At 55.5% G+C, this 26,708-nt stretch overlaps 6 non-coding genes across 6 annotated transcripts; 3 read left to right on the forward strand and 3 right to left on the reverse strand.

Moving 5' to 3' along the window:
- Positions 1–374: 374 nt before the first annotated feature.
- On the forward strand, positions 375–447 carry TRNAK-UUU. Its single transcript has one exon. It is a non-coding gene; the product is annotated as a tRNA-Lys (tRNA).
- Positions 448–7,135: 6,688 nt separating this feature from the next.
- TRNAI-UAU lies at positions 7,136–7,229 on the reverse strand. Its single transcript has 2 exons — positions 7,192–7,229; positions 7,136–7,171 (listed from the first exon to the last, which is right to left on the reverse strand). It is a non-coding gene; the product is annotated as a tRNA-Ile (tRNA).
- Positions 7,230–7,991: 762 nt separating this feature from the next.
- On the forward strand, positions 7,992–8,065 carry TRNAN-GUU. Its single transcript has one exon. It is a non-coding gene; the product is annotated as a tRNA-Asn (tRNA).
- A 2,390-nt stretch (positions 8,066–10,455) lies between these two features.
- Positions 10,456–10,529, forward strand: TRNAN-GUU. The gene has a single exon. It is a non-coding gene; the product is annotated as a tRNA-Asn (tRNA).
- Positions 10,530–11,299: 770 nt separating this feature from the next.
- Positions 11,300–11,371, reverse strand: TRNAM-CAU. The gene has a single exon. It is a non-coding gene; the product is annotated as a tRNA-Met (tRNA).
- A 10,185-nt stretch (positions 11,372–21,556) lies between these two features.
- Positions 21,557–21,650, reverse strand: TRNAI-UAU. The gene is made up of 2 exons: positions 21,613–21,650; positions 21,557–21,592 (listed from the first exon to the last, which is right to left on the reverse strand). It is a non-coding gene; the product is annotated as a tRNA-Ile (tRNA).
- Between the last annotated feature and the right edge of the window lie 5,058 nt (positions 21,651–26,708).

Genomic DNA, 26,708 nt, shown 5'->3' on the forward strand with positions numbered 1-26,708 from the left:
GTTGAGTTTCATGTTCAGGCTGTGGTATGAGTTCCTCCAGGTTTCTCGTAAGCACACAGGGACCTTCGCGGGTGCTCTCGATACAGGAATGGCCCAGACACGATAAAGTGATGGAAATTGCATTTTCCTTTTTTATTTTTGTATTTCCAATGACATTTCTGTTTGTGATTTTGTTTTGCTTTGTATAACTGTGTTTTCTCCTGGATTTGTTATTTAACTAAAAAAAGAATAAGGCCTCAGGGCACTGGATGGAGGAGCAGGCTGGGGCTAGGACTGCTAAGAGAGCCAGAGTAGCAGGTTTTCTGTATTGTTTCCCACTCTCATTTTCTTGATTAGTTTCTCTTCTGCATGGAATTTGCTTCTTTGAAACATGAGCCTGGCTAGCTCAGTTGGTAGAGCATCAGACTTTTAATCTGAGGGTCCAGGGTTCAAGTCCCTGGTCAGATGTAAAGTAACCCCTCCCTGTTGGATATTTCCCCCAGAACTGATGAAGGCATCTCTCCAGGATGTTATTTGAATCACTTTTTTCCCCCAGGAATTCACCTTTCACTAGGAAGGGCCATGTACTGCCTGGGACTGAAGGGAAAACTTCCTCACATGCCCACTGGCCTTTCACAGTCTGGATTAAGAAAGGCCTCTGGGAGCTGCAGCAAACTGCTGCATGAAAACCTGGTGAGCAAAGGCAGGGCTGCCCGCACAGGGTCATCCACACCAGAGCTCAGCAGAGGTCTGGGGGTTCCCTATTGGTCCCATGGTGTAAGGGCAGCACTCGGGACTTTGAATCCTGCAATCTGAGGTGGAGTCTCGGTGGGATCTGAGGACAATTCCTGTGCCACAAACCCTGCTGGGTCTTCCAAGGCTCTGTCTTGCTCTCTCCAATGCCATGAATGCCTGTCTTTCACCCGCTAGCTGTTGTGACTTGAGCACAAGAGGGGACGTTTGATCCAGAAGCCTGGCCATGCCTGGAGTCCTGTAGGGAGGGATGCAAGCTCCATTTCCTCTGAGTCCTGAAGCTGGGCTGCAGTCTGGCCTAGCAGGCAGCCCTGTTGGTTCACCTACTGGCCCAAAGTCACTTGGGCGGTGTTGGTGTTCCCCAGGGATGCTGAAGGGCCTAAGGGAGGGAAGCTCAATGCTCCCCCCTATTAGTCAGGGCGGAAGGGGAGGGCTGCAAGAGTGGGCAGGTTGATGGCTGGGCCTTCTAGCGTTCGGTTGGGGTTGAGGTGGGGAACACGAACTGGGAGAAATGGTTGCTGGCCTGTGAGGAATGGCTCAGCCGGTGGCGTAAGTGGACCTTGTCATTACCTACAAGGTTGTGATGCGCAAGACACATCTGTGGGGAATTTCCGCAGCCAGGTATCTCCCCCTGCTCCACGAGTGCTGCTGAGACCGAACACGATGGCCTTCCACTTCTTGTGGGGCCATAGGACGTCCCCACCTAGTCAGGAGAACTGTGGCTTTTCTGCCGTATTAGAAGAGGGGTTGGGCCTGGTGGGCTTTGAAGCCTTGTATGGTTCTACTGTTTTGTTTTTCAATTTTCAGTGGTGGCTCAGCTGGAGAGCAGGTCAAAGCCCAAAGCCCTGCCCCGCCCCCTCGCTCCTCCCTTCCCCAAAGCCCTGCCCCCGCTGTGCCCTTCCCCAAAGCCCTGCCCCTGCCAAACCCCTTTCCCCAAAGCCCTGCCCCCTTCCCCGAGGTCCTGCCCCGCCCCGCCCCAAAGCCCTGCTCCTGCCCCCTCACTCTGCCCTTTCCCCAAAGACCTGCTCCCACCCCCCGAGGTCCGGCCCGCACGCTGCCCCTAACCCCGAGGTCCCCACTCACATCGCCTGTTCCCCCTAATCCCTGCCCCTTTCCCTGAAGTCCTGCCCCGCCCCGCCCCGTCCCTTCCTCCAAGGCACCACCCTCGCATTGCCCCTTTTCCCCAGCACCCCACCTCACTCTGCCCCTTCCCCGACTCCCCACTCCCACATTGCCCCCAATACACCCTCCCTGCACCCTTTCCCCAAGGACCCACCCCACATGGCCCCTTCCCCGAGTTCCCACCCTTGAGCTTCCCTTTCTCCTCGAGACCCCGCCCCTGCACCGCCCCTTCCCCCTGAGACCCCGCCCCTGCACCGCCCCTTCCCACTGGGACCCCGACCCTGCCCCGCCCCATCCCCCTGGGACCCCGCCCCTGCCCCGCCCCTTCCCCCTGGGACCCCGCCCCTGCCCCGCCCCTTCCCCTGAGACCCTGCCCCTGCCCTGCCCCTTCCCCTGGGACACTGCCCTGCCCCTTCCCCTGGGACCCACCCCTGCACCGCCCCTTCCCCTGGAACCGCATGCCTGCACCACCCTTCCCCTGAGACCCCCTGCACCACCCCTTCCCCTGGGACCCCCGCCCCTGCACCGCCCCTTCCCTGGGACCCCGCCCTGCACCGCCCCTTCCCCTGGGACCCCGCCCCTTCCCCTGGGACCCTGCGCCTGCACCGCCCATTCACCTGGGACCCTACCCTCACATTCCCACTGAGACTCCGCCTCTGCACCACCTGTTCCCTCTAATCCCTGCCCCGCCCCTTCCCCTGAGACCCCTGCACCGCCCCTTCCCCTGAGACCCCGCCCTGCACCGCCCCTTCCCCTGGGACCGCATGCCTGCACCACCCCTTCCCCCTGGGACCCCGCCCCTGCACCGCCCCTTCCCCTGAGACCCCCACCCTGCACCGCCCCTTCCCCTGGGACCTCGCCCCTGCACCGCCCCTTCCCCTGAGACACCGCCCTTCCCCTGAGACCCCGCCCCTGCACCACCCTTCCCCTGGGGCACCGCCCTTCCCCTGAGACCCCGCCCTGCACCGCCCCTTCCCCTGGGACCCCGCCCCTGCACCACCCATTCACCTGGGACCCTGCCCTAACATTGCCCCTAGACTCCGCCCCTGCACCACCTGTTCCCTCTAATCCCTGCCCCTGCATTGCCCTTCCCGAGACCCCACCCACATGCTTCCCTTTGCCCCGAGACCCTGCCCTCACAGCGCCTCTTCCCCCCAGTCCCCAGTGCCACACTGCCCATTTCCCCCTGAGTCCCTGCCCCCACCCTGCCCCTATGACCCCGCCCCTGCACCACCCATTCACCCGAGACCCCGCCCTCACATTGCCCTGAGACCCCGCCCTCCCACTGCTCCTTCTCCTGAGACCCCGCCCCTGCACCACCCACTAATAGGCCAGACCCCGGCGGGGGAGGGGGAGAAACATGCTGTGCTCTGCCACAGACTTCCCGAGTGTCCTTGGGCACATCACTCAGCCTCTCTTCTCCCGTCCAGGAAATGGGGCTGGTGGCGCTCCCGCCTCGCACGAGCTGGGACGAGAACTACCCTGTGAATTAGGAAGATGCTCCCAGTCCCCCTGCTCCCACCTCTAGACCCACCTCTGCTCCCAGAGCCAGGAATAGAATCCAGAGGTCCTAGCACCCAGCCCCCTCCCTGTTCTGACCACTGACCCCCACTCCCCTTTTAGGCTCACTGCCATTTCTATCCACCCACCCCACCTGTCCATCCCTTTGCTGCAGGTTTCTGGGGTGTCACCCCTGCTCTGCACTCCCCCAGTGCAGCCACAGGCCTTTTTTCCCCCAACCACACATCCTCTCCCCCTCATGCTGGATCATCTGCTTGGCCCCCTGCCCCCTCTCGGGGTGCGCTGTGCTGCGTGGCTGGGGATTGTGCAATGGCCCAGCACCAGGCAACACAGAACGTAAACCACAGGCCCTGCCCCACCCCACCGGAGCTGCCCTCCAGGTGCATTTGAGCCCAGCACCTTGCATCTGTGCTCTCCTGCCCCACGAGGGGTGAGCTGCAGTCCCCACCATGCTCTGCAGCAGAGAGAAGGGTCAAGCCAACCAGCCCATTTAGGATGGGGGAATCAACACCCTTTTTTCTGCACAGCCACTGACCATCAGCGGGATTCCTCCTCCCTCCTGTGCCTCAGTGCAATTAAATCTCCGCACCTAGACAGCCGGTCCATCCGCTGCACCCCAGTCCCCCATGCCTGAGCCTCCCTGCCAAAGCCCTGCACCTGGCTCCAGAGAATTAAGTCTCACATCTCGCTGGGAACTCAACTTCTTGTGCCCAGAGAGTCTCAACCCCCCTCAGTAGATGACCTGTCTGAGAAACACAGTGTCCGTCTTCTCTAAAGAAGTACTTGGAGAGCATTTGCTAGTGTGACCATGTGACCTAATGGATAAGGTGTCTGACTTTAAATCAGGCGGTTGAGAGTTCGAGTCCCTTTGTGCTTGTGCAGTTTTACCTTTGGGCTGAACGTCCTGCTCCCTTCAGGGCTAGAACCTCTTTTTGGTCACTCAGGCCAATGCTCTGGCTTCAGCTAGAGCCCCGGGAAGGAGTTGGGGGTTGGGTGTCACAAGGGCTGGGACATGAGCCCCAGGTACTTCCAGTCTCACCTTTGCCCTTCCTGACTTGCCAAAGAAAATGGGCGGCTGCCCGGGCTAGCGTGTGGAGCAGTTTCCCTCTTCCAAGTGTGCGCCTGTCCCTGTGCTGGAGGGGGGTTGCTACATAGCCCCTTGGGAGCCTGGGTGTTTCTCTGCTTCTCGCCAGCTGGGGAAAAGCCTCTTGGGGTAAAATCTCCTGCCCCACTGCCAAAGTGAGCACCTTGAGTGGGAATGGTAAGAAGCCCCACCAGGGGGGCTGGCCCTGCTTTCCTACCATCGTCTGATGTTGGCCACAGAGCATCAGCAGCCGCCCCGCATGCTGGTATGTGGGTGGCCTTCAGTGGGTGTTTGGCATGGCAGGGAGCAGGCTGGCTGGGGGTCTTTGTCGCTGTCTGCTGGTCACGCATAGGCATGGTCCTCCCCTCCTCTGAACAGCCAGAGTGAGTCTGTGCTTAGAAAGCAGAGACACAGGAGACTGGAGACAAGAGGGTGAGAAAGATTGAGAAAGGGCCTATGCAGACAGCCCACACCACAGGGACACTGCCTGGTTAAGGGATGTGGAGGCACCAAATTGCCCCAAATTTCCCGGTGCCCTGCGCAGCTGCGATCTGCTCCAGCGGGGAAACCGATCCCCTGGCTAGCTGAGCCGGCCAGGAAAGCTGCCCCTGCCCCTGCTCCACCTCTTCCCCACAGCCCCCACCCTGGTCTGCCCCCACCCCTCGTCCCCCCCCGGCGCCACCCCATCCCCCCCCCACTCCGCCCCTTCCCCTGAGCTACACCCCGGTGGACGGCAGGAGGGATCAGGCGCACCCGGCACTCACTGAGCGGTGGGAAGTGGAACGACCTGGCCCCAGCCTGCTCTGCTCCACTAGCTCCCAGCCACGCCACTGGTGAGTGCTGGGGGGGCGTTTCCCCCCCAACTTCCAAGGCTGGGAGCAGAGTGCAGCAGGCTGGGGCCGGATCACTCCATTTCCCGACACCCCGTGAGTGTGGGGTCGGGCCTGCCCTGCAATTACCGGGCAGCGGGAAGTGGAGTGACCTGGCCCCAGCCTGCTCCGCTCTGCCAGCTCGGGCTGGGGGACGGGGGTGCCGTGTAGGGCACCAAAATGTCTAGGGACAACCCTGAATAGATCATTTTCCCACAGGGGCCGATGGCTGTTAGAATAGAGAGATTCAGGCAGCCTGTACAGGCCTAGACTTTAAGAACTCAGGTGTATTTTTATCACTTAGCTAGTGACAGGGCTATAAAAGAAAGACCCAATATCCCAGTCTGCCTGCGTCTGGGCCTTCTCTCCCTCGGAGAGTCTGAGCCTTGTTTGTAGGCGAAGGCCTTTGGCTAAGCAGCGGGGGCAGCCATAAGCTGGGAAGCGAACGGTCCCATCCTCACCTCCCAAACCCATCACACTGAACTAAGGTGGGGTTGGACTGTTAGGAAGACGATCCTGTCCCGATAGTGCCCATCACCACCAGATAACAAAACAGATCTTAAGGGAGCATCCGGTCTGGCAAGAAATCCCTTCTCAATGGTTGTGGTTGTGAAACCCTCATTTCTGTAGGGTTTAGCTTTCTGGCCCCCACTTTTCTATTGTCAATCTGTCTGGTTCGCTAATTGTTTCTGTCTGCTGCCGAGTTAATTTTGCTGGGTGTAAGTTAATTAGGGGAGTGGGATGTAATTGGTTAGAGAATTCTGTTACAATAGGTTAGAATTGGTTAGTTACAATGACTGGTTAAGGTCTAGCTGAGAATATTACTGTATAAACTGGGGTCAGACAGGAAGTGGAAGAGGAAATTGGAATCATGCTAACAGGGGGATGGGAATAGGGAACAGGGACACAGACAAGGCTTTGCAGTGTCACAGCTGGGAAGGGGGATGTGGGGTAAACACTCTGCAGTGTCAGAGCTCATAGACTCATCGACTTTAAGGTCAGAAGGGACCATTGTGATCGTCTAGTCCGACCTCCTGCACAACGCAGGCCACAGACTCTCACCCACCCACTCCTGTAACAAACCCCTGGCCTATGTCTGAGCTAGCGAAGTCCTCAACTCGTTGTTTAAAGACTTCAAGGTCAGAGAATCCTCCAGCAAGTGACCCGTGCCCCATGCTGCAGAGGAAGGTGAAACCACCCCAGGGTCTCTGCCAACCTGCCCTGGAGGAAAATTCCTTCCCGACCCCAAATATGGCGACCAGCTAAACCCTTAGCATGTGGGCAGGACTCACCCGCCAGCACCCAGGAAAGAATTGTCTGTAGGGATGTGGGGTAAACGCTCTGTGGTGTCAGAGCTGGGAAAGGGGACACTGGGGAACAGACTCTGTCGGTGTATAGAGATAAGCCCGACTGGTGTGAAGGGCTTCGGAATCTGCCTGCTTGGAAACTTGTAAACATCCCTTTCTCTGCGCTTCCGACTTCTGGTCTTTTGCTGCTTGCTGCCTGTGTGACAAGAGCCAGGGAAGTGGGCAGGGGAAGGGAAAGCCCTGTAACAATGTCTCCTTGCTCCTCTCCCTCCAGGCTCAGGGGTCAAGGATGGGCAGGACTCCAGGCTCTGCTTGAGGGATCCTGGCACAGGGGCTGGTGGGGGAGAAAGGATGGTAGATTCTCATCTGCGCTCTGGAGAGGAGGTAATAAACAAAGGGGGCATTTTTGACTCCTCCCCTCCTCAGTGTCCCCAGGGCTGGAAGTCTACATTACGCACGGCCAAATGAGGGGGTGATGCCACTTGGTTAATGAAAACCAGTGCTCCAGGTGAGGTTTGAACTCACAACCTCAGCATAACTCCTCTCAGCACTGCCCTATAAGTACTGTGCACTAACCAATTGTGCCACTGGAGCACCTGCTGTGACTCTCTAAAACCCCTAGGTTGATACAGGCGAGGGGTGACCCCAAAACATTGTCAGTGGGGCTGAGAGCAGGTAGCAACAAGTGTTGGTACTTGGTGAGGTGGATTCTTCTTAAGGATTCCAGGCCCCATTTGACCCTTTTGTTCTTCCCTGTGTAATAACAGAGCTGGTTAAGACTCAATGGAGAGTCTTGCTGCAGACCAACAGATGTGAAGTCACTGATAACCAGCTCTAAGCATTAGTCCTGCTTTGGGACAGTGTCTCTCATGCAAGAAACTGCCCAGTCTGCGCTAGCAGTGAGGCTCCCTCACTAACAGCTGAAATCAGGGAGAGCTCTGCGAAGTGCAGGGCCCCAGGGGGGCCGGAACAGGGGGGAACAACACCCCAGGGCTTTAAAAAATGGGAGGGCTCTGCCTTGCCACTTTGTAAAGACCGTAAGGGTGAGTGAGGGGGAGGGGTGGAGAGCAGTGAGCGGGAGGAAGGATCTTGGGGTATGAGGCAGTGTAGGAGTGGGGCCTTGGGGAGGGGGTGGTGCAGGGGCGTGGCCTCAAGTGGAAGGGGTGGGGCTACTGCTTGGGCTCTGGTGGCCGCCACTTTTAGGCAGGGACACCCCGGGGGGGGCAAGTGGGGCAAAAAACCCTCCATACCAGTCCAGTTCCTTGCGGTTGCTTGTCTATCCACTGCATGCATGTGCTATACCGTACCCTGAGCTGATGCCCGGCTTTTGTGCTCAATACAGCCTTGCCCCTCTGTGTCTCTGTGGCGCAATGGGTCAGCGCTTTCGGCTGTTAACCGAAAGGATGGTGGTTCGAGCCCACCCAGGGACGATGCTAAGCCTGTGCTGCTTCCTTGCTTCCCCGAGGCCTGTGGGGGAGTCTCAAAGGTCCCATTTTGCTGCCTCTTGGCCTCAGTGCTTTCAGCTGGTGGTCTAAAGAGCGGGCTGGATGCCATTCAGAAATCCATCTGCCAGCAGCCGTGCCGGAGGCTCAGGCTTAATCCTCAAGGCCGAGCACAAAAACTTTCAGCCAGAAACATTTCGCTCCCTTCCCGCCTCCGCCCAAGTGGCAAGGGAGAAGCGGAGGAGACAGGCCGGCTCAAAGACGCCTCCCTCCCACTTCCCTGTACGCTGTGCAAAGCTCTTGGCCTGCCTCATGCCTCGTCAGGAAAGCGCGGCCATGCAGCCCAAGCCTGAGTCACGTCCGCGGCCTGGCCCGCCCCGGCTGACGGCGCGCAGAGCCACGCGAGTCAATGGCAGGTCGAGTCGGGAGCCTCGGCTCTTTCCCCTGACAGCCACACACACAGCGCTGCCTAGCGCCCCCAGAGCCTCCTCGTGTTCTCCGCAGCAGCCGCCTGCCGGGTGGTGGGAAAAGGGGACCAGGAAGCACTGCAGCCTCATTCCAGGACAGGAGGCCCTCACCACGCCCAGGCCTGCCTCTTGCCTTCAGCCCAGGCAGCCAGAGGTGCCAGGAGCTCCTGGCAGGCCGCTTCGCCTCAGCCACCTCTTGCCTCATGGCCTAGGCTCTTGGTGCTCTGCTGGTCACCAGCTCGCTTGAAGGCCCAGAGGGAAAAGAAACAAGCGCACGCGTAGCAGAGGATGGTTTCGATCCAGCGACCTCTGGGTTATGGGCCCAGCATGCTCCCGCTGCGCCACTCTGCTGCTTCTTCACACCCTCCCCCTGCCACCTAGCCGCCACTATCCGGATTAGTGCCTTACACGCTCTCGTGCTGGCAGACAGATGTGCAGGCTGCTAGGCAGCTGCCCTGGTCACAGGATTTTACAGCTTCTACAGGGTAAAAGGGATCTATTTGGGGTTTGGACCCCATTGGGAGCTGGGTAGCTGAGTGCCGGAGATGGGAGCACTTCTTAAACAGTTTTCAGTTAAGCCTTCAGCTTGTGGGGGACGAGGTTCAGCCTTGGATCCGTGTCTGCAGCAGGCAAGCGCGTCTGGCTCAATCGCCCCCCCCGCTGTATTAGCAGACTAAAACCCGGATCAAACGCACACGCCTTGCAAAGGAACAGGAGCCGGGATCTCGAACAAAAGTCAACTTTTTATTAAGATGACGTTCAAAGAAAAAAAAAGTGTACAGTACAGAGTTTCAGCATAGAAGTTTCTGGTGCTCAGGGAACAACGTACAGCTTACCCAAGGGATGCAAAATTCAGTTTAAGATCGGGTGGCATAAGGAATACATAATCTGCAATAGCCCTGACTGGGGGTAAAAGGTTAACGTACAGACACTGAGTTAGGAGGGTATGTTGTCCATATGAGGGCTACGTTCGGGTGTGGAATATAACGAGTGGTTACGACGATGAGGATGGATTGACCCGCGTTTGGTGAGTTTTAACGTTCGGTGTTTTGGAATCTTTGCCACAATCTAGTTGAAGCAGGGTCAGTATGAAGTCTGCCCTGCCATCTGTTGGTGATGTGTTGTCAAGGCCTTTTGGGGCTGATGTCATTTGCATGGTTACACCCACCCCGGATTGCATGATGGGAGTGCTTGTCCAAACGGTCATTTCAGCTGCTGCGATATCCCCAGTCTCTTTGTTATTGGGGCAGGAGTAATCCAGTGTATTTTCCTGTTGATTTTGGATCAAGGACAGAGTAACTGTACCTGGCATTTGAGGCCTGAGAGCGTCACCCTCTCCTGAAAAGTACTCACCATTTAGGGGTATGGGTTCCTAACGGCCCCCCTCATGGAGAGATGTAGAAATGGATGTTTGTTGGTGTCTTGCAGGTGCTGCTGCTGTTCTTTCTGCTGTTCCTGGTGTGGAAAGACAGAGGCTGTTTTGAAACTCTTAAAATTGTTGTTAGTGCTGCGGTTGCTTACCCTAAACTTATGCCGTTAGATCTTTTTCACGGTGTATTTTGGCACTGAGAGGTAAAAGGTGTGTTGTTAGGGAGTGAGGTAGCAAAGGTCAGTTGCATAGGTAGTGCATGTGTCCCCCTGGTCCCAGAGTCCAGAATTTGCATAAACCCACCCACTGTCCTGTGACGAACAATCTCGCTCTGCTAACTCTTCCAGCAAAACAGGCCAAAGAAAGTGTATGCGAGCGTTGTACCACAGCCCCGGTGCTCTTTTTGGTTCCTTCCCACAGAACTTTTGCTCCATACCAGTCCAGTTCCTTGCTGTTGCTTGTCTAACCACTGCAGGCATGTGCTATACCGTACCCTGAGCTGATGCCTGGCTTTTGTGCTCAATACAGCCTTGCCCCTCCGTGTCTCTGTGGCGCAATGGGTCAGCGCGTTCGGCTGTTAACCGAAAGGATGGTGGTTCGAGCCCACCCAGGGATGATACTAAGCCTGTGCTGCTTCCTTGCTTTCCCCGAGGCCTGTGGGGGAGCCTCAAAGGTCCCATTTTGCTGCCTCTTGGCCTCAGTGCTTTCAGCTGGTGGTCCAAAGAGCGGGCTGGATGCCATTCAGAAACCCATCTGCCAGCAGCCGTGCCGGAGGCTCAGGCTTAAACCTCAAGGCCGAGCACAAAAACTTTCAGCCGGGAACATTTTGCTCCCCTCCTGCCTCCGCCCAAGCGGCAAGAGAGAAGCGGAGGAGACAGGCCGGCTCAAAGACGCCTCCCTCCCACTTCCCTGTACGCTGTGCAAAGCTCTTGGCCTGCCTCATGCCTCGTCAGGAAAGCGCGGCCATGCGGCCCAAGCCTGAGTCACGTCCGCGGCCTGGCCCGCCCCGCCCCGGCTGACGGCCGCGCAGAGCCACGCGAGTCAATGGCAGGTCGAGTCGGGAGCCTCGGCTCTTTCCCCTGACAGCCACACACACAGCGCTGCCCAGCGCCCCCAGAGCCTCCCTCGTGTTCTCCCGCAGCAGCCGCCTGCCGGGGTGGTGGGAAAAGGGGACCAGGAAGCACTGCAGCCTCATTCCAGGACAGGAGGCCCTGGCCACGCCCAGGCCTGCCTCTTGCCTTCAGCCCAGGCAGCCAGAGGTGCCGGGGAGCTGCCTGGCAGGCCGCTTCGCCTCAGCCACCTCTTGCCTCATGGCCTAGGCTCTTGGTGCTCTGCTGGTCACCGGCTCGCTTGAAGGCCCAGAGGGAAAAGAAACAAGCGCACGCGTAGCAGAGGATGGTTTCGATCCATCGACCTCTGGGTTATGGGCCCAGCACGCTTCCGCTGCGCCACTCTGCTGCTTCTTCACACCCTCCCCCTGTCACCTAGCTGCCACTATCCGGATTAGTGCCCTACGTGCTCTCGTGCTGGCAGGCAGATGCGCAGGCTGCTAGGCAGCCAGGTGGGTGGTGGGGACAGACTGACACAAGGACACAGCCGGGGGGTTTGTGGGACAGACAGACACTGCTGGGGGTGGTGGGGGCAGCCAGACACACGGACACAGCCAGGGGGTTGTGGGACAGACAGACAAAAGGACACAGCTAGGGGTGGTGGGGACAGACAGACACAAGGACACAGCTGGGGGGAGGTTGGTGGGGACAAACAGACACAGCTGGGGGGTTCTGGGACAGACACACACAGCTGGGGGTAGTGGGGGCAGCCAGATACACGGACACAGCCGGGGGGTTGTGGGACAGACAGACACAAGGACACAGCCAGGGGGTTGTGGGACAGACACACACAGCCGGGAGTGGTGGGGGCAGACAGACAGACACAGCCAGGGGTTGTGGGACAGACACACACCAGGACACAGCCAGGGGGTTGTGGGACAGACACACACCAGGACACAGCTGGGGGGTTGTGGGGACAGACAGATGGAGTCGTGGGCGGGGAAAAGGGCAGCAATGGGCACCCCGGGGCTGGTATAAAATACACAGGACGGGGGGGGGGGCTTCCTGAGGGGACTATAGCAACACCCCCCGCAGAGCAGACCCAGGTTGCAGCTGGCTCCGCCCATCACAGCCCCCTGCCCCACAGAGACCCACACAACCCTCTGCCCCCTCGAGAGACTCCCAATGACCCCTGTGCCCCTGTCACTCCTCTCCAGAGAGCCCTCCCCTTTGTGCCAGCCCACTGCCCTCCCCCACTGCCTCCCCTCCTCCAAAGCTCCCTACAATCTCCCCTTTTGCCTTCCGCCCCCCAGCCCAGGCCAGCCCATTCCATTGGCCGGGAGGCTCCCAGTCTAGTAGCTATCAGGGCCCATGGGAGCTGCACCTGAGGCAGGGTGCCTGCCTGCAGATGCAGACCTGCCTGGCTGTGCCTCCACAGCACAGGGAGGGGGAGCCACAGGTGAGCAAGCCCTGGTCATCATCACAGGCCCAGTAATTCTCTGGATATTTAATTTCACTGAGGCAAAATGTGTGCAATGTTATGGGTTGAATGATTGAATGACATAATACCCACCTGCCCGCATTGTCCATCACTAAGTCCAGTAATTTTGTCAAGTGTTTGTTGCACAACATGGTGGTGCCTACCCCTACCTTGTGCTTCAGGGGGTGATGGGGTCCAGGGCAGCCTGTTATAGCCTGTTATAGAACTACCTAATTAGTAATTGGATATGTTGGCTGGCATCTTTTTTTACGTGTTCGCTCCCCCTGATGTTAGAACCTGGCTACACCACTGGGGAGGGGAGCTTCCTAGACCTCTGCAGCTGGGGCTTGGGTGAATTTTGTGATACTCTGCCCCTCCCCAGCTACCACCCTGCAGTCCCCACTCCTGCACCATGCTGGGCAAGGGGCAGCCCCATCCCCAGTGAGGCTATGGTGAGGGGTGGCAGCAGGGGAGGCCACACGTGATGGCAACCTCCCCCCTCGGTACCCACCATAGGGGAGGTGAGTGGGCTTTCTGGACCTGAGAGGGACCCTAGGAGCATGTGCAGTGAACTGCGGGGGAGAGGAGGGGTCCCTCCCCTGGAGCTTGCTGCTGCCAGGGAGGGTGGAGGGGAGTCCTCTTTGACCCTAGCCCTGGGGCAGCCTGTCTGCACCCCAAGTTCCTTATCCCCAGCCCTGCCCCAGAGTCCTCACCTGACAGGAAAAACACGCAACTTAAATTTGGTGGTCAGTTTAGAGTATCATAGAATATCAGGGTTGGAAGGGGCCTCAGGAGGTCATCTAGTCCAACCTCATGCTCAAAGCAGGACCAATTCCCAACTAAATCATCCCAGCCAGGGCTTTGTCAAGCCGGGCCTTAAAAACCTCTAAGGAAGGAGATTCCACCACCTCCCTAGGTAACCCATTCCAGTGTTTCACCACCCTCCTAGTGAAAAAGTTTTTCTTAATATCCAACCTAAACCTCCCCCACTGCAACTTGAGATCATTACTCCTTGTTCTGTCCTCTGCTACCACTGAGAACAGTTTAGATCCATCCTCTTTGTAACCCCCTATCAAGTAGTTGAAAGCAGCTATTAAATCCTCCCTCATTCTTCTCTTCTGCAGACTAAACCATCCCAGTTCCCTCAGCCTTTCCTCAGAAGTCATGTGCTCCAGCCCCCTAATCATTTTTGTTGCCCTCCACTGGATTTTCCAATTTTTCCACATCCTTCTTGCAATGTGGGGCCCAAAACTGCACGTAGTTCTCTAGATGAGGCCTCACCAATGTTGAATAGAGGAGAATGATCATGTCCCTCGATCTGCTGGCAATGCCCCTACTTATACAGCCCAAAATGCTGTTAGCCTTCTTGACAAAGGCCAGAGGAGGGGGTGTCAGTGCCTGTGCGGACTTCTGGGAAGTGCATGGGGTGGAAGGGGATGCTGGGATGCTCTGGAACCACTCCTTCAAAGCCAGTCAGGACTCTGGGGGAGCCTCCTCTCTGAGCAGACTGTCTCCAGGGCAAGAAGCTTACACCTCCCTGGGTCTGACCTCAGAGCATTCAGCCCTTCCACACCATGCACTTTCCACAGTGAGTCCGCCCAGGCGGGGTCCTGGGGTAGCCAGAGGTCCCTGCACCCCAACTCTGCAGTCAGATGTGACTCTCAGCCAGACTGTAAAACAGAAGGTTTATTAGATGACGGGAACACAGTTTAAACAGAGATTGTTGGTAAAGAAAACAGAACCCCTCTGTCAGGTCCATCTTGCGGGGTGGGCAGCCCAGAACCAAGTTCTGGGTCTCTCCCCATTTCCACAGCCAGCTCCAAACTGACACTCCCTCCTCTGGCCTCTGTGTCTTTTCTGGACAAGGAGGCCACCTGATCTCTTTGTCCCCAACACCTTCAAGTAGCATCTTACAGGGGAAACTGAGGCACCCACACAGTATTCAGAGAAAATATTAAGAATATTCCCACTTCATCACAACAGGTGCAACAAAATATAATACTGTATATTGAAGTAGGCAAGTGCTGCTTCTGACTTTCCACTTTTAATTGACCCTTGTAATCTTGTGGCACTGACACGTTGTAGCTTCATTTTATATCGGCTTACAGGGTGGGAGCGGGGGGGCACCACCATTTTGGGCCCCACAAAAAAATTATACAAACCTGCCGCCTATGTCACCGGTCCTTAGTTTCTGCCTGGTAAAGGCAAGTCAGTGGGGTCCATCCGTCAGAAAAAGAGTCCCAGGACTTCTTGCTGGGTGCCAGGGTCCAAAAGCAGCGCATTCCCTCCTGGAAAGGGCTGTGTTTCGAATGTCCGTCCAGTGCGCGTTGAAGGGAACGATCTGCGTGCCAGGGAAGCTGCGTCCCTCCAGAGGCGCTTGAGAAGCCAAAGGGGCCGTGGGTGAGTTTGTGATGAGGTGAGTGTGAAGTGTGGAAGGGGGAGGGTGTCAAGAGGAGGTTTTGAGAGGAAAAAAGGTGCTGCTGAGCTGGTAGGTGAGGGCAAGGTCCCAGGCGGGTGTTGTGTGAGGAGCTGTGTAGGCCCGGAAAGGCGTCCTGCTGGGCAAGGGCAGGTGAGGAGGGCCAGGGCTGTTGCTGCGGCCAAAGCCTTTGGGAAGCAGAAGAGGGCCAGGGGTGTTGTTGCCTGCTGGGGCCCATGCGACGGTGTAGGTGTACGCTGACCTTAGCTGGTCTGTGGGAGCTGGGGCCACTCACTGTGCCCCTTTCCTCGTTAGTATAGTGGTGAGTATCCCCGCCTGTCACGCGGGAGACTGGGGTTCGATTCCCAGATGGGGAGGGTGACCCCTTTTGAAGGGGGGAACAAAGAAATCCCTGGCCTGCCCACCACATGCCTTGCATTCTCCTTCTACGGCCACTTCCCTTCGCACCCCGCACTGATGACTTTCACCTCCAGAGAGACAGTTACCTCGCAAGGACACGCTCGCCCTAGCCAAAGCCTCCCCTGGCCTTCCGCACGTGGGGGCCTGCAATGGGCACGTTTCAGAGCGGCAAAGGGAAATAGGCTGGCCAGGGGCATGAGGACAATGGCCCAGACAAACGGGGAGGGACTTGGTCCAGGGGTGGAGGAAGACAGAAAAAGGGACAGGCATGGGATTGGCTTCCTCTCTTTTTTCCTTTGCTCAGCATTTGACCTGTGACTGTAATAGGCAGACTTGAGAAAGACCTGTGGCCGCCGGCGAGGTAGGTGGCTGCCCCGAGAGCGCAGAGCTGAGCATTTTCCGCTGGGCTGCTGCCTGCACTCCCAGCGCCTGACCGTGATCGTATAGTGGTTAGTACTCTGCGCCGTGGCCGCAGCAACCTCGGTTCGAATCCGGGTCACGGCATTAATTTTTGGTGGGGAGGGGCTATCCTGCAGCGCGCCTCGTGGCTCAGCCTGATGGCGTCCGTTTGCAAAGAGAGCCATCAGCCGGTCCTCAGTTTCTGCTTGGTAAAGGCAAGTCAGTGGGGTCCATCGGTCAGAAAAAGAGTCCCAGGACTTCTTGCTGGGCGCCAGGGTCCAAAAGCAGCGCTGTGTTTCGAATGTCCGTCCAGTGCGCGTTGAAGGGAACGATCTGCGTGCCAGGGAAGCTGCGTCCCTCCAGAGGAGCTTGAGAAGCCAAAGGGAAATAGGCTGCCCAGGGGCATGAGCAGTGATTTCCCAACCCCCCCCCCCCAGTTTTGTGAACTAGTTTCATGCCAAATCTGGTGGCTGAACTTCGCGACTTTGTCCTCACCCACAAATATTTCACATTCGGGACAATATATATCTTCAAGTCAGCGGCACTGCTATGGGTACCCGCATGGCCCCACAGTATGCCAATTTTTTTATGGCTGACTTAAAACAACGCTTCCTTAGCTCTCGTCTCCTAATGCCCCTACTGTACTTGCGCTACACTGAAGACATCTTCATCATCAGGACTCATGGAAAAGAAGCCCTTGAGGAATTCCACCATGATTTTAACAATTTCCATCCCACTGTCAACCTCAGCCTAGATCAATTCACTCCCTTCATTTCCTTGACAGTACTCTGCTGATAAGCGATGGTCACATAATCACAACCCTATACCGGAAACCCACTGACCGCTATACTTATCTACATGCCTCCAGCTTCCATCCAGGACACACCACATGATCCATTGTCTATGGCCAAGCTCTAAGATACAACCGTATTTGCTCCAATCCCTCAGACAGAGATAAACACCTACAAGATCTCTATCAAGCATTCTTAAAACTACAATACCCACCTGCTGAAGTGAAAAAACAGGTTGACCGAGCCAGAAGAGTACCCAGAAGTCACCTACTACAAGACAGGCCCAACATAGAAAATAACAGAACACCACTGGCCTTTACGTTCATCCCCCAATTAAAACCTCTCTAGCGAATCATCAAATTTCTACAACCTATCCTGAAAGATGATCCCTCACTCTCCCAGATCTTGGGAGACAGGCCAGTCCTTGCTTACAGACAATCCCCAAACATGAAGCAAATCCTCACCAGCAACCACAGAACAACAATACTAACCCAGGAATCTATCCTTGCAACAAAGCCCGATGCCAACTCTGTCCACATATCTATTCAAGTGACACCATAATATGACCTAATCACATCAGCCATGCCATCAGGGGCTCGTTCACCTCCACATCTACCAATGTGATATATGCCATTATGTGCCAGCAATGCCCCTCTGCCATGTACATTGGCCAAACCAGACAGTCTCTGTGCAAAAAAATAAATGGGATGTAAAGCAGACGTCAAGAATTATAACATTCAAACACCAGTAGGAGAACACTTCAACCTCTGGCCGTTCAGTAACAGATTTAAAGGTGGCAATTTTGCAACAGAAAGCTTCAAAAACAGACTCCAACGAGAAACTGCTGAACTTGAATTAATATGCAAACTAGTTACAATCAATTTAGGCTTAAATAGAGACTGAAAATGGCTGAGCCATTACACACATTGAATCTATTTCCCCATGTTAAGTATCCTCACACCTTCTTGTCAAACTACCTTAAATGGGTCATCTTGATTATCACTACGAAAGTTTTTTTTTCTCCTGCTGAGAATAGCTCATCTTAATTAATTAGCCTCTTAGAGTTGGTTGGGCAACTCCCACCTTTTCATGTTCTCTGTGTGTATGTGTGTGTGTGCATATACATATATCCTCACTATATGTTCCATTCTATGCATCCAATGAAGCCATTTATCAACATTGAATTTCAGCTGCCATTTTGTTGCCCAATCACCCAGTTTTGTGTGATCCCTTTGTAGCTCTTCGCAGTCTGCCTGGGACTTAACTCTCTTGAACAGTTTTGTATCATCTGCAAATTTTGTCACCTCACTGTTTACCCATTTTTCCAGATCATTTATGAGTATGTTGAACAGTAATGGTCCCAGTACTGACCCCTCTGGGATACCACTATTTATCTCTCTCCATTCTGAAAACTGATAATTTATTCCTACCCTTTGTTTCCAAGATTTTTACCAGTTACTGATCCATGAGAGGACTTCCCTCTTATCCCATGAGTGCTTACTTTTCAAAAGTCAATTTAAATTAAATACATTTTTTTTAAATTATATATATTTTTAGAAATCTAGACCTGTTATGTGTAACTTGCATTATCCTTATGTTAAATTTGCATTATCCTAACAAAACATTTACTTTATTCACATCTCTTTTATATATCTCATTGGCCCTGACACCCACCCTGTGAATTCAAACACCCCCCCTAATTTCAATTCCTGGGGAAACTACTGGGCGCCGCCTCCTGCCTGGCGAGAAGCCGCAGCACCGGGGGGGTCACAGGGCGTGATGGGCTTCCGCGCGCGGCTGTTTTCTGCCGGTCGCGGGGTGACGGTTCCTGCCCGTGGCGGCCGGGGGCTGCAGGGTCCCGATGGCAGCTGGAGGCTCTGGCATCCACCTGAGGCGGCTGGGAGCTACGGGGCCATCTGCAATAGCCGGGGGCTGCGGCTTCTCCTCACCCCCCATGGTGACTGGGAATGCCAGGCTCTGCCTGCGGTGTCTGAGAGCTGGGGGCTCCCTCTCTTGCCTCAGGCAGATGAGGACTGCCTGGGGCGGCTGGGAGCTCCAGGGTCTTCGGCGCTGCAGGGTCTATTAGCAATGACGTGGGGCTGCGGGGTCCTCACACCATCAATGCCTGTTGGGAAATCCTGGGTCCCTCCGCAGCAGCTGGGAGCTCTGGGGTCCGCTCGTAGGAGCTGCAGGGTCCATACGCAGTGGGGTGGGGCTGTGGGGGCTCCCCGGCCACCCATGGCTGCTGGGAGCTCCAGGGTCTGCCTGTGGGAGCTGTGGGGAGATGAGGGGTTTGGGGTGGAGGAGGGGCTCCAGGCTGCAGGGTGGGGCCGAGGGATTCAGAGTGCAGGAGGGGGCTGGGTTGAGGCAGGGGTGGGGGTCCAGGACGGGGTGATGGCTCTGGGGTGGGGGCAGGGATGATGGGTTCCCGGTGTGGGAGGAAGCTCTGGGCTGGGGCAGGAGTTTGAAGTGCAGGGGGGTGAGGGCTCTGGGGTGCAAGAGGGGGCTCTGGATTTGGGGGGGTTCAGGGCTGGGGCAGGGGGTTGGGGTGCAGACTTACCTCGGGCGGCTCCTGGTCAGCGGTGCAGCAGGGGGGACCTACTGGCCACTTCCAGGGCACAGTGCGGTGCCCTAGGACACGTAGGGACCAGCCTGCCTGAGCCCCGCAGCACCGCTGACCGGACTTATAACCTGGTCACCCCACTGGGAGCTCCAGGGTCCCCCTGTCCCATGTGGTACCTGGGAGCTCTGGGATCCACCCACAGCAGCTGGGAGCTCTGGGGGCCTCCCGCTGCTCACAGTAGCTGGGAGCTGTGGGGTCCATCCGTGGTGCCATGGGCCTGTGGGAGCCCCTTCCGCCACTGGTGGCTGATAGCTGTGGATCTCTGACAGTCACGAATTCTGTGATTCTGTGACCCCCTTTATATAATCTTAGCCTTAATCGTTGTTGACTGTCTCTCTCAATCTAGTGGTCTGCTCTAGCGCAGATGGGACAGGGAAGACAGACGCTCACCCCCCAGCACAGATTTGGGCAGCAATGGCTCTTGGGCTATTTGCTGTGCATGCAGAGGACTTGTCCAGGCCGGTGGAGCAGCCCAGCCAGATGAGGAGCTGGAAGAAGGAGACCTGAGCAGCCTGGACAGCCCTTTTCTCCACAGCCACTGCCTGTCAGCAGGATTCCTCCTCCTCCTCAGTGAGACTAAATCTCCCCACCTAGACAGCCGGTCCGTCCGCTGCACCTCAATCCCTCATGCCTGAGCCTCCCTGCCAAAGCCCTGCACCTGGCTCCAGAGAATTAAGTCTCACGTCTCGCTGGGAACTCGACTTCTTGTGCCCAGAGAGTCTCGGCCCCCCTCAGTAGATGACCCAAGAAACACAGAATGGCTTGGAGAGGCTTTTCCATTATAACTGTGTGGCCTAACGGATAAGGCGTCTGACCTCGGATCAGGCAGTTGTGTTTGTGCAGTTTTACCTTTGGGCTGAACGTCCTGCTCCCTTCAGGGCGGGAACCTCTTCTTGGCCGCTCAGGCCAATGCTCCGGCTTCAGCTAGAGCCCCGGGAAGGAGTTGGGGGTGGGTGTCACAAAGGCTGGGGCATGAGCCCCAGGTGCTTCCAGTCTCACCTTTGCCCTTCCTGACTTGCCAAAGAAAATGGGCGGCTGCCTGGGCTAGTGTGTGGAGCAGTTTCCCTCTTCCAAGTGTGCGCCTGTCCCTGTGCTGGAGGGGGGTTGCTACATAGCGCCTTGGGAGCCTGGGTGTTTCTCTGATTCTCGCCAGCTGGGGAAAAGCCTCTTGGGGAAAAATCTCCTGCCCCACTGAAAAAGTGAGCACCTGGAGTACGAACGGTAAGAGGCCCCACCAGGGGGGCTGGCCCTGCTTTCCTACCATCTTCTGATGTTGGCCACAAAGCATCAGCAGCTGGCTGTTGGTGGTTTTCAGTGGGTGTTTGCCATGCCAGGGAGCAGGGAGCAGCCTGGCTGGGTGTCTCTGTGGCTGTCTGCTGGCCACACATAGGCATGGTTCTCCCCTCCTCTAGCCCTGCCCTTGGTTGCTCTGTGGCTTTTAAACCTTTCCTTGGAGCTGTCAGCACCAGCCGCCTCTGCTCCAGGTGCCCAGAGGAGGAGAGGTGCTGGGCTCCAGCCTGGGACTCTTCCTCCCTCCTGCCTAGCCCTGACTGTGAAGCCTGGCCCTGGAACTCCTTCCTTCAAGTGCCATGTGGGCAAGAGGAAGAGGGTGGCAGCTGCAGGTACAGGGACCAAAGTTGTGGACATCAGGTGAAGCAGCGAGAAACCACCATCCGGTCAACCCGCAGGAATCTCTAGCCAGACTGTTAAGTTCTGGGACCCCCAACCTATAGTGGCCAGTCCACTGAACAAGCTGGATCAAAGACCTATCTCCAGTGGGCATCAGTCAGGGCTGCTGAATTAATTTTGCTGGGTGTAAGTTAATTAGGGGAGTGGGATATAATTGGTTAGAGAATTCTGTTACGATTGGTTAGTCACATTTCAGTAAAATGATTGGTTAAGGTCTAGCTGAGAATATTACTATATAAACTGGAGTCAAACAGGAAGTGGAAGGAGAAATTGGAATCATGCTAATGGAGGGGGATGGGAATAGGGAACAGGGACGGCTCTATGGTGTCAGAGCTGGGAAGGGGGACACTGGGGAACAGACTCTGTCGGTCTATAGAGATAAGCCCGACTGGTGTGAAGGGCTTCGGAATCTGCTTGCTGGGAAACTAACCCCAGTAAACATCCCGTTGTCTGCGCTTCCGACTTCTGGTCTTTTGCTGCTTGCTTCTGCGTGACAAGAGCCAGGGAAGTGGGCAGGGGAAGGGAAAGCCCTCTAACAATGGCTCCTTGCTCCTCTTCCTCCAAGCTCAAGGATGGGCAGGACTCCAGGCTTTACTTGAGGAATCCTGGCACAGAGGCTGGCAGGGAGAAAGGATGGTAGATTCTCACCTGCACTTGGGAGAGGAGGTAATAAGTGCAGGGGGCATTTTTGACTCCTCCTCAGTGTCCCCTGGGCTAGAATTCTACATTCCACAGGCCAAATGAGGGGGTGACACCACTTGGTTAATGAAAACCAGTGCTCCAGGTGAGGCTTGAACTCACAACTTCAGCATAGCTCCTCTCAGCACTGCCCTATAAGTACTGGGCGCTAACCAATTGCGCCACTGGAGCACCTGTTAATTATGCTTCTCCGAGACCCCTAGGTTGATACAGACAAGAGCTAGGGGCTGTGTGCGAGCAGGGGTAGGTCAGGGTGCAGGCAGGGGGTAGCTAGGGGCTGTTTGTAGGCAGGATGGAGCTCAGGGTGCCGGGAGGAGGGTAGCTAGGGGCTGTGTGCAGGCAGGATTGTAGGTCAGGGAGCAGGCAGGGAGTACCTAGGGGCTGTGTGCAGGCAGGATGGAGCTCAGGGTGCCGGGAGGAGGGTAGCTAGGGGCTGTGTGCAGGCAGGATTGTAGGTCAGGGAGCAGGCAGGGAGTACCTAGGGGCTGTGTGCAGGCAGGATGGAGCTCAGGGTGCTGGGAGGAGGGTAGCTAGGGGCTGTTTGCAGGCAGGATTGTAGGTCAGGGAGCAGGCAGGGAGTACCTAGGGGCTGTGTGCAGGCAGGGGGGAGGATGACTAGGGGCTACTCCAGAGATATACAGAAGAAGCCTCGTGCTGCCCACAGTCCTTGCACCCAGGGCGCCCCGTGGGAAGATGAGCCGCTGGGACACCAAACGGCTCCATGTCCAGGGATGTGACAGGCTCCTTCCATGAGCACAAAGCAGCAAACCCCGCAATGGCCCCAGCTCCCCATGGTGCGGAGGGTGAGCGCTGGCAGGGGAAGGCAGGGCACACAGGGCTGGCTCGGGGCTTTGCCAGCGTGAACAGCGGGGAGATGGCAGGCAGCTGGCAAAGCGGAGCCCAGGGCCAGCTGTCAGGATGTGGATTTTCACGCCTGTCTGGAAAGGCCTAGACGTTAACAATGGAGGTAGATGAGTCTCATGTAGCTAGTCACAGAGGTAGGGAAAACAGAATCACAATCACTGTTTGCCAGTGTCAGGGCTTCTCTTACTGGGACAGTCTGAGGCCCTGCTCTTTGGCTACGCCGCAGGGGCAGCCATAGGCTGGGAAGCGAACGGTCACGTCCTCACCAGCCACACTGAAATAAGGTGCTATTGGGCTGTTGGGAATACAGTCCTGTCCTGATAATGCCCAGCACCACCAGGTAAAGATGGTTAAAGAAAACTGAGTTTGGTAGCGTCCTGTCTGGCAAGAACTCACCTATCAATAGCAGGGGTGTGACACCCTCATTTCTGTGTTGTTCTAGCACTGTAGTCCCCACGTCCCTAGTGTTTGTCTGTATAATCGCTGTCTGGGTCTGTGATTGTTTCTGTCGGCTGTAGAATTAATTTTGTTGGGTGTAAACCAATTAAGGTGGTGGGACATAACTGGTTAGATAATCGTGTTAGGATTGGTTAGTTACATTTCAGTACAATGTGTGGTTAGGTCTAGCTAAGCAGAACTCAAGTTTTACTATATAGTCTGCAGTCAGTCAGGATGTAAGGGGGGAATTGGCATCATGTTTTGCTAAGGGGGGGAATGGGAACAGGGACACAGGCAAGGCTCTGCGTTGTCAGAGCTGGGACAGGGACACTGAGGAAGGAAACTGGAATCGTTGCTTGCTGGAAGTTCAACCCAATAAACATCTAATTGTTTGCACCTTCAGACTTTGGGTATTGTCGCTCTCTGTGTACACGAGAAGGACCAGGGAATGGGAGGGTGAAGGGATAAGCCCCCTAACACTAGCTAACATCTAACACATTTGAACCTCTTCTTTTCACACCGTTGCTCATTCTCAGGTTCTGCTTTGTCTCCAGACAGATCAATTCTCTTTCAGGACAGCCTTGCTCTTTCTGTCTGTTTCGCTCATGGATGTTTTGGAGTAAACACTCCCCTTCCCTCTATTCTCAGACAAACACTAGTATTAACTGTTTGCTGCTGGTGGGTTTAGAAAGCATTTGTGGAGTGGAAGATGCCATTTCTGGGGGATTGTTCCCAAGCTGCAGTACCTTGTGTTCCAACATCTCCCAGCTTCCTTGGTGAAAATAAGACCAAAATTTCTTTGCAATATACAAGAAGAAAGGAGCTTTTCACCCCAGATGGCACTTGAACCCACAATCCCTGGTGTAAAAAGCCAATGCCTTATCCATTAGGCCACTGGGGCCCTGAAGAGCACAGGTAAGAGGGATGGAAATTCCCTCTTAGGATTGTACATTCCTCACAGCTCAGTGGTTTGAGCATTGGCCTGCTAAACCCAGGGTTGTGAGTTCAATCCTTGAGGGGGCCACTTAGGGATCTGGGGCAAAAATTGGTCCTGCTAGTGAAGGCAGGGGGCTGGACTCAATGACCTTTCAAGGTCCCTTCCAGTTCTAGGAGATTGGTATATCTCCAATTATAAAATAAAATAAAAAGTCAAATACGCCATTTAATGGCCTTACAGAAACGTCTGCATCCCCTGGCAGCGAGGCACCTGGGCAGGTCGCTGACAGAGCAGAGCACCACCTTTCTGCCAGCCATCTTTAGAGAAGAACCCCACCCTAGAGTCACCCCTCCCTCCTTCAGCACCTCCATGGCTGTGGCTCTGAGTGGCAGTAGGATGATTAGGGGGTGAATCCGGGGCTGGAAGGGGGGTAAGGTCGGCCTGTAAGGAGTGACCAGGTGGGGCAGACCCATGGGGAGGCTGTGGGCTGCTGGTCGGTTGTTGGGATCCGAGCTCTAGATCAAAGCTGCACAGTGACCTGACACCCAGGGTTACAGGGCTGACATAGTGACCCCCTTACTGGCCTCGGTGACCCCCAAACCCTTGTCACTAAGGGCATTGAGGAGTCTCTGTCCCTTAATAACTTCTGGGAGCTCCCCAGCAGGCTGCGGGCGTCAGCCGCCTCCTGCCTCACAGGTTAGACTCTTGGCGCTGTGCCAGCCGCCCCCTCACTTGCAGGCCCCGTGTAAGAAGCAGGAGGCGCGGTGCTGGCAGAAGAGGGTTTTGATTAATCGACCTCTGTGTGATGGGCACAGGACGCTTCCACTCAGTAGCATGGCTGGGGGGGAGCGAGGGGAGCAGCTAAGGGCGCCGGGTTCCTCCGGTGGGGGTGTGGAGCAGCCGTTCGTTTTCCTGTTCGCACTCCTCTGCGGTGTGAAAATCGGGGAGGGGAGGCAGAAGCCCCACTTCCCTCCAGAAATGACGCCCAGTGGGGGAAGCCAGGACAACAGGGTGGGGTGGCAGGTGGTGGCCAGACTCTCACCGCCAGGGTCTAGTCTAGCTCAGGGTGCAGCTCAACTTCCTCCCCGCGCCACTGGCCCCCAGTCCCCTTCCACCACCAGGTCAACCCGGGCACTAGGGCAGGAACAGGGTGAGGCAGCAAGTCAAGCTGAGCAAGGCAGGCAAAAGCGAGTCTTGTCTTCATGGGCCGCTCACAATGACGTCCTTTTTGTGTGCAACTGCTGCAAAAACATCCCTGGCAGAGAAGCAACAGTCAAAATGCTACTTTATAGCTGCCAAAGTAGCTCAATTGGGAGAGCGTTAGACTGAAGATCTAAGGTCCGTGGTTCAATCCCAGGCTTTGGCAGACCCTTTCATCCCTGCTTTGAGGGGGTTGGACTAGACACCTCCTGAGGTCCCCTCCAACCCTGATATTCTATAATTTAGGGGGAGGGCTAACTCAGTGGTTTGAGCACTGGGCTGCTAAATGCAAGGTTGTGAGTTCAATCCTTGAGGTGGCCATTTGTGGATTAGTCCTGCTTTGAGCAGGGGGTTGGACTAGATGATCTCTTGAGGTCCTTTCCAACCCTGAGATTCTATGTTGACAAGACCTGGGTCCCCTACATGGCACTTCACATTTATAGCAGCTACCTTCTCATGCAAATCTGTACCAGATTCAAAGTCTGTGGCACCTCCTTCTGGGGGTTATCTTAATGCTGCCACATTTATTTTCAAAGAGGGTGTTTTCAAAAGAAGGTGCTCGCTTCTAACTCCCAAGGCCATCAATATGTCTGATGTTCTTCAATGAGCCCACTTGACAAGTTTTATTGCTCTTGAGTCTGGCTTCCATCCCCCTCCAACTGGTGCAGCTGTCTGGAGGTGCTGCCTTCCACGCCTTGCTCATTCACACCTCATTCATTCAACGGGGCACTTGATTAAAGGGGAGGGGGAGATCTTATTCTACTCCTAGCAAAAAGATATTTTTCTCCTACCTTAACTATCCTTTTGAGCTATAACATTATACCAAGGCTCAATACAAAGTTTCTATATAAGGATTGGATACAAAGTTCCCATATCAAAGGACTTGACACAAAGTTGCATGAAAACAGAGGTCACACATGGGTAGCCCCAATACAAGGTTATATGAAGAGGCATAATACAAAGTCATATGAAAGTTATGCAAAGATGCTTAATACAGAGATTTATCTACACAGCTGGAAGCTCACATCAGGTTTGGAAACTGGAAACCCTACTCCAGACAAAGAAAACAAGGGAAGTCAGTGGAATTTGTGGGATACTTGTCACAAAGAATAGTCCATGATTTTAACCCCAGCTCATTTTTAAGCAGTAACATCCCAAGATCAGCTTCCTTGGATTAAAGTGGCAGGAGACTTATTATTATTGTAACCCTTCTGCTGGGCTGAAACGATAGCAGCAAGGGCCGGGTTCAATACATAGGGGTCCCTTCCCCACAACATAATGCAAAACCAGCTCGAGCCCCCACCCAGTGACCTGGGAAAATCTTACACACACCCCTGGGTACCTCGAGGAGGCAATACTTCCCCTCTCACAAGCACTGAGTCTTGGTGTAGCAGAAAAGGTTTAATAACATGAGAAACAACAAGCATTAAATTGGGAAAATGCCTCAACTAGAGTTCATAGGTCAAACCGTGAGCAAAGACCCACTCCAGCAAATTGGGCTGTGTCCTTCTCTCTGGGCCCTTGAGTCCAGCAACCCCCAAATCACCCACAGTCCCCAAAGTCCCACAATCCAAAAGTCTCTGTCCCGGGTCAGTGCAGCCCCAGAGTTCAAGAGTCTCTCTGCAGAGGTCCCCCTCCCCAGCCTGGGTAGAAAGGGGCACCTTACGTGGTTTCGGGGCCAACTGCCCTGCCTCTTCGTGGGGTTCTGCTTCCACTAGTCGTCCCCGCAAACAGCTCAGCTCCACTTGCTCTGTGGACTGCTCCGCTCTGCCAGCTGCTCTGGTCCACCA

The sequence above is a fragment of the Mauremys reevesii genome, unplaced genomic scaffold (genome assembly GCF_016161935.1).
Source record: "Mauremys reevesii isolate NIE-2019 unplaced genomic scaffold, ASM1616193v1 Contig4, whole genome shotgun sequence".
Classification (NCBI taxonomy): domain Eukaryota; kingdom Metazoa; phylum Chordata; order Testudines; family Geoemydidae; genus Mauremys; species Mauremys reevesii.